This window comes from Oncorhynchus gorbuscha, linkage group LG14 (genome assembly GCF_021184085.1).
Source record: "Oncorhynchus gorbuscha isolate QuinsamMale2020 ecotype Even-year linkage group LG14, OgorEven_v1.0, whole genome shotgun sequence".
Lineage (NCBI taxonomy): Eukaryota > Metazoa > Chordata > Actinopteri > Salmoniformes > Salmonidae > Oncorhynchus > Oncorhynchus gorbuscha.
Window position 1 is genome coordinate 67,744,976 of NC_060186.1, and position 10,994 is coordinate 67,755,969.

At 41.7% G+C, this 10,994-nt stretch overlaps 1 pseudogene; it reads left to right on the plus strand.

Moving 5' to 3' along the window:
• Nucleotides 1-1,572: 1,572 nt before the first annotated feature.
• LOC123995331 lies at nucleotides 1,573-10,765 on the plus strand (annotated as a pseudogene).
• Nucleotides 10,766-10,994: the final 229 nt, after the last annotated feature.

Genomic DNA, 10,994 nt, shown 5'->3' on the forward strand with positions numbered 1-10,994 from the left:
CTAATCCTTCAGTAAAGTAAGGATTACATTGGGAATAGCTTTCATTAAAATGTCATATTCCTTACACAACATAATGTTTTTCTGGCTAATAATTCATTGTTTGGCATTTACGTTTGACATGCAAGAACACTTGTAGGGGGCTATAAATGCAGCAATTGCTGTCATTTATTTGGTACTCCACGACCATAAGGGAGCTGTAAATGGAACAATTGATGTCATTTATTTGGTACTCCACGACCATAATGGAGCTGTAAATGGAACAATTGATGTCATTTATTTGGTACTCCACGACTGTAAGGGGGCTGTAAATGCAACAATTGATGTCATTAAGTTTTCAACAAAGTGGTAATCCCATAGATACAGCTGCAACGTTTCCCAACCCTGCTCCTTGAGTACCCCCAACAGTACACTATTTAATTGTAACACTGGACAAGCACACCTGATTAAACTACATCCTACTATTGGGGGTACTGGAGGACCAGGCTGGGAAACACTGAGTTAGAGAACTCATCTTTATATCTGTGCTATTATAATGTATGTTATTTATTTGCCTTTATTTAACTAGGCAAGTCAGTTAAGAACAAATTCTTATTTTCAATGACAGCCTAGGAACAGCGGGTTAACTGCCTGTAACTTGTCAGCTCGGGGGTTTGAACTTGCAACCTTCCGGTTACTAATCTAACGCTCTAACCACTAGGCTACCCTGCTGCCGTCTGTGACAGCAGGGGCAGCGTCATTGAGGCTAATCCCCACCCAGTTGACGACTTTGACTACTTTAAATGGTGGAAGCCCTCAATTGTGCTGACCATGGTAAAATTAAGCAATGAGGCACGAGGGGGTGTGGTCTATAGCCAATATACCACGGCTACGGGCTGTTCTTACTTACAACACAATGCGGAGTGCCTGGATACAGCCCTTAGATGTGGTATATTGGCAATATATCACAATCCCCAGAGGTGCCTTATTGCTATTATAAACCTGTTACCAAGTAATTAGAGCAGTAAAAAGCATTGTTTTGTCATACCCATGGTATACGGTCTGATATACCACGGCTGTCAGTCAATCAGCATTCAGGGCTCGAACCACCCAGTTTATAACAGCCTTTTGGCCACTAGAGGCCTCTATCACTATATGTGGGTAGTCCAGAAGTAAGACTAAAGACAGTACAGTAAGAAGATATGCAGAAACATTCGAGTCTAACGGTCGTCTCACGCCGAACTTTGCATGTACAGACCTTCAAATCAAAGGCACTCCTTCGAAATAAAGTTGTTTTTTACTAAAATGAAAACATGTCAGTTTGACTTTTTCACGAGATTGGAGTGATAACATGTTGATCTACTTAATACCTTGGTTAGAATCTAGATTGTACCTATAGATTTCGAGAAATTTAACAAACAAATAAGAATTGTTCACTTCTCTCGTTGACTTCTAAAACCCCAGTCTGGTCTGCTTAGCTTGTTTTGCAAGTTGTCCCAGAAGTCTCTCGTTGTGCCTCTGAGTTTAGAAACTCCGTGGTAAACTCGGCGTTTATGTCCACAATGCTGACATGCTGAAAATGAACTTGAGATAAATATGAAATTGGTGAGTTGATTTAACACGGAGAGGCGAGAATTTACCCCATAACTGATACGCAATTTTTTTGGTATGCCAAGTAATGTAGTTGATTGATATGGTAAACGTTACTTGCCTAGGCTCGCCAACTAACGTTACAGTAGTTTTTTTAATCGTTGGTTGTTAGCCATGGCTGCCACGCTAGCTAGCTATCATACATTTGCAAGTTTTTGAACACTGACAAGCCAGCAACCAATCATTGACAAGACAATATCGCAGCGTTTTATTCTGTTGCATTTGCTATGCAAGTTGCTATTGTTGTTTTAGCTAACTTGTTATCATGCCTGTTGAGAGATGACATGTGTAGCATCTCTTCCATTCAGTACTGTCTGTCAGGTCACCCCACACTGCCTTGCAATGTCCTAAAATAAAAAAATCCAGACTGTGGACTGGACACCACATCTGTGCTACAGTTTCTACCACTGCCTCTGGTACACAGGTGAGACAGAAGTGACGTTAACAAGACATCGGCCACACTTCAGTATGCATCGGGGTTATTCCTCCTTTATACTGTATTTCTTCCTTAGGTTAACGTTGCAAAGACATTTACTGTGAATATACATATTTGCCCCAACAAGTGCCATGCCATGATGATGAGGGTACCCTGTATATTTTCCAGCCCAAGGCTTTCCAAGCTCCCAGGATGGGTGTTTAAAGAAAGCATGATTAACCTTGTGGATTTATTCATGAATTGAGTTTACATTCCTGCACACGTCTACCTTCAGGAGCTGAAGTAGTGTGCCGGGTGCGTCTTTGTGGACTCAGAGCCAGAGTTCTGTCTCCCTGAGGTAATGTATACCTGGATATAATTCCAACCATCAACCTATGCATTAAATTAACCTGGGCACTAGAAGCCACTGTGGGTAACATTGTCTGATAATGTGGTGATATATTGGTCTTGCTTTTCGCATCCTTGTCCATCCTCCTCACTCAGAAAGAGCTGCTGGACCTGTCCACCATAGACGTGATCTCCAACTACCACTGCATGATGGCCCTGCCTTACATCACGGAGCACACAGGCTTCACTGGGACCGTGTATGCCACAGAGCCAATGCAGCAGATCGGCAGGTAGAGAGGGTAACTTGATGTGACTAGAATCATCTGCGACATTCTAGAATCACCAGAATTGGCAACATTCCAGAAAAATGCAATTGACATTTTAAAAACACATTCTAGAATCACTTCAATTAGCATCATTGCAGGAAAATGTAATGATTCAAGAATATGATTCTAGCAATTCACATTCTAAAACCATTAGAATGTCAACATTCCAGAAACAATGACAAGGGGATCTTAGAAGGGATTGAATAAGCCTAAAAACTGTTCTGGATAGCATCTGGCTGATTCTACCTATCTGTCCTTAAATTTCTGATGGAGGAGCTGGTGACCTTCATGGAGAGAGTTCCCAAGGCCCAGTCTGCCACCTGCTGGAAGAATAAGGAAAATCAAAGGTGACCTGCCAGACCAATGCCCACTACAAATTCGTTTAGGATTTGTCAGCTTATGTTATACTTGTAATTCACAAACTGAGAGCATAATATTTTCATGAGAAAAAAAACATTGAGACAATTTATTTTTAGGCTGCTTCCCAGCCCTCTGAAGGATGCTGTAGAAGTGTCGACTTGGAAGAGATGCTACAGTATTCAGGATGTCAACTCTGCTCTCAGCAAGGTGCAACTCGTTGGCTACTCGCAGAGAGTAGTAAGAAGTCTGTCTTGTGCACTATAATTCAAACACACATACGCATTCATTCACCTAATAACTAAAGCTAACGTGTGTCTTCTATCATTTCTCTCTCCAGGAGCTGTTTGGTGCAGTGCAGGTCACACCACTGAGCTCTGGCTACTCATTGGGTTGCTCTAACTGGATCATCCAATCACATTATGAAAAGGTTTCCTATGTCTCTGGCTCCTCCCTCCTCACCAAACATCCACAGCCCATGGATCAGAGCGCTGTGATGTTCTTATTCTGACTGGCCTCACACAGATGCCAACCCAGATGGCATGCTAGGGGACTTCTGCAGTAACCTAGGTATGTTGTGTCTTGGTCCCAAGTCTGTTTGTGCTGTCTCGCCAACTCCTATAGTCATTGGCTATATGTTCATAGCGCTATCAACAGTACAATTACCTAATCTTTGGAATCTTGCATAGTACCCATAAAAACACAGTGCATTCAAAATTGAATTCATATGTAAGATAGAAGTGGAGACTAAAAACGTTTAGAAACAGGTTTGAAATGTAGCGAAATTGTATGTCTTTAGATATGTACACATGAAACTAATTACAGGTTGACATATGGTGTTGTGTCTGACCAAACAGTCTGTTGTGCTTGTAGCCATGACGATCCGTGCAGGGGGCAACGTGCTGGTGCCACGCTATTCCTCAGGGGTGATCTATGATCTCTTTGAGTGTCTTTACCAGTTCATAGAGAACGCCAACCTGGGCTCCACCCCCTTCTACTTTATCCCGCCTGTGGCCAACAGCTCTCTAGATTTCTCACAGATTTTCGCAGAGTGGTGAGTTCCAGAGCCATAGAATTAAAATGATTCTACGATTCTATTTCTATGACCTGTGATTTTTGAGCCATCTGTGGATTTGACTACTACTATCTCAAACAGGTCTCTTGTAAAATATATATTTTTTATTCTCACTAGCTTGGTTTCGATCCACTTGTTGACAGATTTTCATGCCAATATTAAAAAATCCACGTAAAGAAAAAATGCCAATTTCCCCACCAGTGGCGTTTCCACCAAACAGACTTGTTGCCAGATAAAAATCAGTGCGTGATGACATAGTGCACACAAAATGTACTTTTTAGCTGAAGTTTTCATGTACTGAATAAAAGTAAACTACCAATAGTTTTTGTCACAAACTGTTGCATTAAATAGAAAATGTGCCTTACTCTGGTCTTGATATGTGCTCTCTAGCCAACAGCTGACAGATACAGTGCAGGTAGGCTAGTCTACATGATGACATTATTATGGAGAAGAGACAGAATATTTTTATTTGTGAAACAGCAGTCAAGCATCGATCATAATGTCACAAGAATCTGACCCTCAATATTTATTGGAAAGGAGCATCAAGATCACCGTACACTTCACCACCCTGTGAAGTTCATCATAACTTATTTAATCTGTATCTTAATAAACTGCATGGTTTCCCGAGTCCTAGTGGGAAGACCACACACCACATCATCGCCTGACTCCAAGTTTACGTCTATGATAGTTCAATAAATCAATATTTGATATAATAATTTCCACCGCCATTTCTCATATACGTTATACTGACACAAAAAGATCCCACCATTTCAAATGAACAAATTAACTGTCGGCTTTTATAAAATTGTACCAAAACTTCCTGTTTCCATCACATCTGTCGTGATTTTTTTAAATATATGGAATGACTTTACTCATAAAAACTGTGTGAAGACGGGGTTAATGAGACTAACCTTCAGGGTTAATGAGACTAACCTACAGTGTTAATGAGACTAACCTACAGTGTTAATGAGACTAATCTACAGGGTTAATGAGACTAACCTACAGTGTTAATGAGACTAACCTACAGGGTTAATGAGACTAACCTACAGTGTTAATGAGACTAACCTTCAGGGTTAATGAGACTAACCTTCAGGGTTAATGAGACTAACCTACAGGGTTAATGAGACTAACCTACAGTGTTAATGAGACTAACCTACAGGGTTAATGAGACTAATCTACAGGGTTAATGAGACTAACCTACAGTGTTAATGAGACTAATCTACAGGGTTAATGAGACTAACCTACAGTGTTAATGAGACTAACCTACAGGGTTAATGAGACTAACCTACAGTGTTAATGAGACTAACCTTCAGGGTTAATGAGACTAACCTTCAGGGTTAATGAGACTAACCTACAGGGTTAATGAGACTAACCTTCAGGGTTAATGAGACTAACCTTCAGGGTTAATGAGACTAACCTACAGGGTTCATGAGACTAACCTACAGGGTTAATGAGACTAACCTACTGGAGTTTACGGACATATTCAATCAATCCTTATCCCACTCTGCTGTTCCCACATGCTTCAAGATGTCCACCATTGTTTCTGTTCCCAAGAAAGCAAAGGTAACTGAGCTAAATGACTATCGCCCCGTAGCACTCACTTCCGTCATCATGAAGTGCTTTGAGAGACTAGTCAAGGACCATATCACCTCCACCCTACCTGTCACCCTAGACCCACTCCAATTTGCTTACCGCCCCAATAGGTCCACAGATGACGCAATCACACTCCACACTGCCCTAACCCATCTGGACAAGAGGAATATCTATGTAAGAATGCTGTTCATCGACTACAGCTCAGCATTTAACACCATTAGTACCCTCGAAACGTGTGTTAACACCATTAGTACCCTCGACCCCACCCTGTGCAACTGGGTCCTGGACTTCCTGACGGGCCGGCCCCAGGTGGTGAGGGTAGGAAACAACATCTCCACCCGGGGCCCCACAAGGGTGCGTTCTCAGCCCTCTCCTGTACTCCCTGTTCACCCATGACTGCATGGCCATGCACGCCTCCAACTCAATCATCAAGTTTGCAGACGACACTACAGTGGTAGGCTTGATTACTAACAATGACGAGACATCTGCTAACCATGTGTATGTGACATAAAATTAGATTTGATATGTGTGTCTGACGTTTCCATACTCTCTCACACAACCTACATGCACATCTGCAGCATATGCTCCATATTATATTCTTATTTACAATAAGAGACTCCAAAAGGACACATTTATTTACCATTAGAAACGGTGAACAAATATGTTTTACTACTTCAACAGACATAAGTTCATTTGTCCCAAAACTTTTGGTCCCCTGAAATGGGTGGACTATGTACATAAAGTGCTGTAATGTCTACACGACTCACCAGATATGTATAAAAATACCCTCAAATGAAAGCTCACAGGCTGCATTTTAACCTCATAGTCATCGTTTCAAATGCAAACTTTTGGAGTATAGAGCCAAAAGAAGACTTCGCTGTACCAATATTTACAGTGGGCTCTGTGCATAAATGGGTTAAATTAAAACTTACTGTTGATAGCAGACCTGCCGCTGGCCTGTGGAGATGTGACACCCAGTCTTTCCCCTTTTTCTTATCTTCTGGAAGGCTTTATAAGCAGTCTAAGGTTTACCTTCCAGAACCTCTTTTCCCTCGCTCTGAGGTAAGGTTGCTGGTCTTTAAATTGATTTGTTTTGAAGAGAGTTGTTGCCAATTGAAATGACATTGCACCATATTTTACCGTTTTATCTTTAATTAACTCAATCTATCAGATTTTTGGCCACTGTTCATTTGATAATTTAGCTATAGTTGTATGTTGGCCTATCTCAGACACTTGTCTGTCTTTCTGTCTATGTATCTCTCAGTTGATCCAGACCGAAGCACTACCCTAGTATCCATGCCGACTTCAGTAGTGAGTTCCGGCAGCCAAGTGTGGTGTTCAACGGGCACCCGTCTCTTCGCTTCGGGGATGTGGTGCACTTTATGGAACTGTGGGGCAAATCCAGCCTCAACACTATCATCTCCACTGATGAGCACAACTGTACCAGAACATGGCAAGTTTACCAACATGGTAGCCTGTCCCTAATCTCAGAACCCAAAACCAAATCCTGCGCTAGCTGGTCTGTCACATGAGACTTGACCTGTCATTAAAACTTTGTTCCATTGTTCGAATACCATTAGACGATATAAAACAGAAGGTTAGATCCCATGGTTCCAAATATGTGGTCTCCTGAACTATGAATGTTTTTTAGATGGTTCTATCTTACTCCCACAGAACCAGACTTCCTGGATGCATCCTACCTGAATGTGGTAGCCCCGTACCAGCCACTGGTCATGAAGTGTGTGTACTGTCCCATCGATACTCGCCTTAACTTCCACCAGGTCTCCAAGCTGCTCACGGAGGTCCAGGTACTCAATACATACCTGGAACTTTTATAAGGAAGGCACTGCTCTTATACATGTACAGTTCCTTCAGAAAGTTTTCACACCCCCTGACACATTTTGTTGTGTTACAGCTTGAATTAGATTACCATGCAAATAGATTACATTTAGATTGTGTCATTGATCTACACACAATACCCTATAATGCCAAAGTGGAATTATGTTTTAGGCTTGCCATAACAAATGTCTAAAAATTGAAAAGCTGAAATGTCTTGAGCTAATAAGTATTCAACCCATTTGTTTTGGCAAGCATAAATAAGTTCAGGAGTAAACATTTGCTGAACAAGTCAGATAATAAGTTGCATGAACTAACTCTGTGTGCAATAATGGTGTTTAAAATGACTAACCCATCTCTGTACCCCACACATACAATTATATGTAAGGTTCCTCAGTCCAGCAGTGAATTTCAAGCATATATTCAACGACAAAGACCAGGGAGGTTTTTCAATGCTTTGTAAAGAAGGGTACCTTTTAGTAAATGGGTAAAACACATTTAAAAAGCAGACATTGAATATCCCTTTGAGCATGGTGAAGTTATCACATACACTTTGGTCACTTCAAAGATACAGGCGTCCTTCCTAACTCAGTTGACAGAGAGGAAGCAAAACGCTTAGGAATTTCACCATGAAATTATTGGTGATTTAAAACAGGTTAATGGCTTTGATAGGAGAACCGAGGATAGATCAACAACCTTCTAGTTACTCCACAATACTAACCTAAACAGAGTGAAAAGAAGGAAACCTGTACAGAATAAAAATATTCCAAAGCATGCATCCTTTTTGCAATAAGGCACTAAAGTAATACTGCAAGAAATGTGGCAAAGAAATAAACTTTTTGTCCCGAATACAAAGCATTATGTTTGACGCAAATACAACTCATCACTGAGTACCACTCTCCATAATTTCAAGCAGGGTGGTGGCTGCATCATGTTATGGGTATGCTTGTTGCCTGCAAGGACTAGGGAGTAAAAATAAAAAATGAATAGAGGAAAACATGGCTCAGTTTGCTTTCCAATAGACACTGGGAGAAAATCCACCATTCAGCAGGTTAATATTTTGATTAAATTGTATTTAACCATTATTTAATTAGGCAAGTCAGTTAAGAAGAAATTCTTATTTACAATGACGGCCTCCCAAAAGGCCTCCTGCAGGGACAGGAGCTGGGGTTAAAAATCTAGGACAAAACACACATCATGACAAGCGAGACACCGCAACACTACATAAAGAAATAACCTAAAAAGCAAGGCCAAATATGCACTGGTGTTGCTTACCAAGATGGCATTGAATGTTCCTGAGTTGCCTAGTTACAGTTTTGACATAAATCGGCTTGAAAATCTATGGCAAGACTTGGAAATGGCTGTCTAGCAATAGGGGAAAAAAGTACATCAACAACCAACTTGACAGAATTTTCAAAGGAATAATGGGCAAAACTCTAAGACTTAACCAGAAAGACTCACAGCTGTAATCGCTACCAAAGGTGATTTTAAGTATTCAACACCCTGAGTAAATACGTTATCTAAACAAGATATATTGGTGTTTTGTTTTCCATTATTAAAAAAAGGTTCAAATTTTTCTTCCACTTTGACAGAGTATTTTGTGTAGATCGTTGACAAAAAAATGACATCCATTTTAATCTCACTTTGTAACACAACATGGGTGTGAATACTTTCTGAAGGCACTTCTCCCCTCGTTCTTCCTTTTTCATCTTGGACTCTTTTATTTGACTTTTTTGCCCATAATCTCTCCTCACAGCCTCTCCATGTGGTGTATCCAGAGCAATACACCCAGCCCCCCCCCCCCAACCCAGTCCCACTGCTCTGACCTGATGCTGGAGCTGCAGTCCCCTCCCATGCCCTATCGCCGCTGCTCTGTGCTGGGCCTGCCCTTCAGACGCCGCTGGGAACGCATCCAGCTACTGCCAGAGGTAGGGCCTGTTGCAACACACTAGACTGGCATTACCATTCTCCCAAGTGTTGTTCTTCATCACTCTACTATTTTGAGGAAGCCTGGAAATCGAGGCTAGCAATACATTAACCCCTTTTGGCCAAATGTAGTATGGACTATATGGGGAATTGAGTAGTCGTTTAGGATTTGTCCAAACAGTCTCTAACCCCTATCTGTCGTCCCACTGCAGCTGGCCAAATCCCTAGTGCCCTCTGAGATCAAACCTGGCATCTCCGTGGCAACCGTGTCCGCAGTTCTGCAGTCCAAGGATAACAAGCATATGCTACAGGTCAGTGTGTGAGAGTATGCATCGTTGAATAAGGAAATGTCAGACACACCACATTAACTATCTTGTCTGTGTGATACCAGCTGGTTCCGAAGCCCCCTCTGCTGCCCCCCAGTAAAAAGAGGAAGCGTGTAGTGGAGGAGCCCCCAGAGGTGCTGGCACCCAAACCCCTGCTTAGTGGAGCTGTACCCCCTGGAAACCTTCCTAGCCATGTTACATAAGGTGAGAGTGACACTTTCAAAGCACTGGACACTGATTGGCGTCAGCATTTCTGAAGAGATGGGGTTGATGTCAACAATATGGTGATAGCTCTCCTTCCAAGCTTCCAATTGGCTTAGGAGAGATTCGGCCTTACAATTCAGTTTCTTCATATATACAAACATGTAGTTAGGCTTACGGTTAATTATTTTGGGATTTAGCATCAATGTGTCCTGTTCCCTGCCAGCACGGCATCACAGAAGTGAAGGTGGAGGAGACTGCGGAGGGCCACATTCTGCACCTGCAGGCTGAGGACACTCTGATCCAGCTGGAGGAGTACGGGACTCACATCGTGTGTAACAACAACGAGCCGCTCTCAGGGATCTGATGCTGCGCTTCCTTATGAACCTTAACCCCCTAACTCTGATGTCAACGCCACCGCTTCCATTTCTCCATGTGCGTGTTTGAGATTGACTACATTAGTCAGTGACTACAGAATGACTGTTCTACAAATCTGGCTCGCATCCTGAATGACTACTTATTATGATTGACCACAGTTCAGTTAGCTGATTTACCAATCTCAAACACCCACTTTCCCAATCGTTGGAAGTGCTTCAATCGTTGGAAGTGCTTCAATCGTTGGAAGTGGCTTTCTCTACTTGTCTCCTCTCATTTGTACAGCTAGTGATGTCATTTTTGTTTTCTTGTATGTAGATAGTGCTTTTTGTAATATCAATGTGTAAAATAGTATTTTGTAATAAACTACATTTAGGAAAGAAGTGAGTCACTTATCAATTTTGAGAGAAGAAAATGTCCATTCCCAATATTCAAATCCTTTCTGAAGAGTCCTGTATTCAGTAGAAAATGTACACTGTTCATTCTAGTCCAGAGGAGGCTGGTAGTTGTAGAACAGGCTCATTATCTTGACTGGAATCTAATGCAACAGAGTCAAATGTTTCCATGCGTTTGGTACAAGTCCAATGATT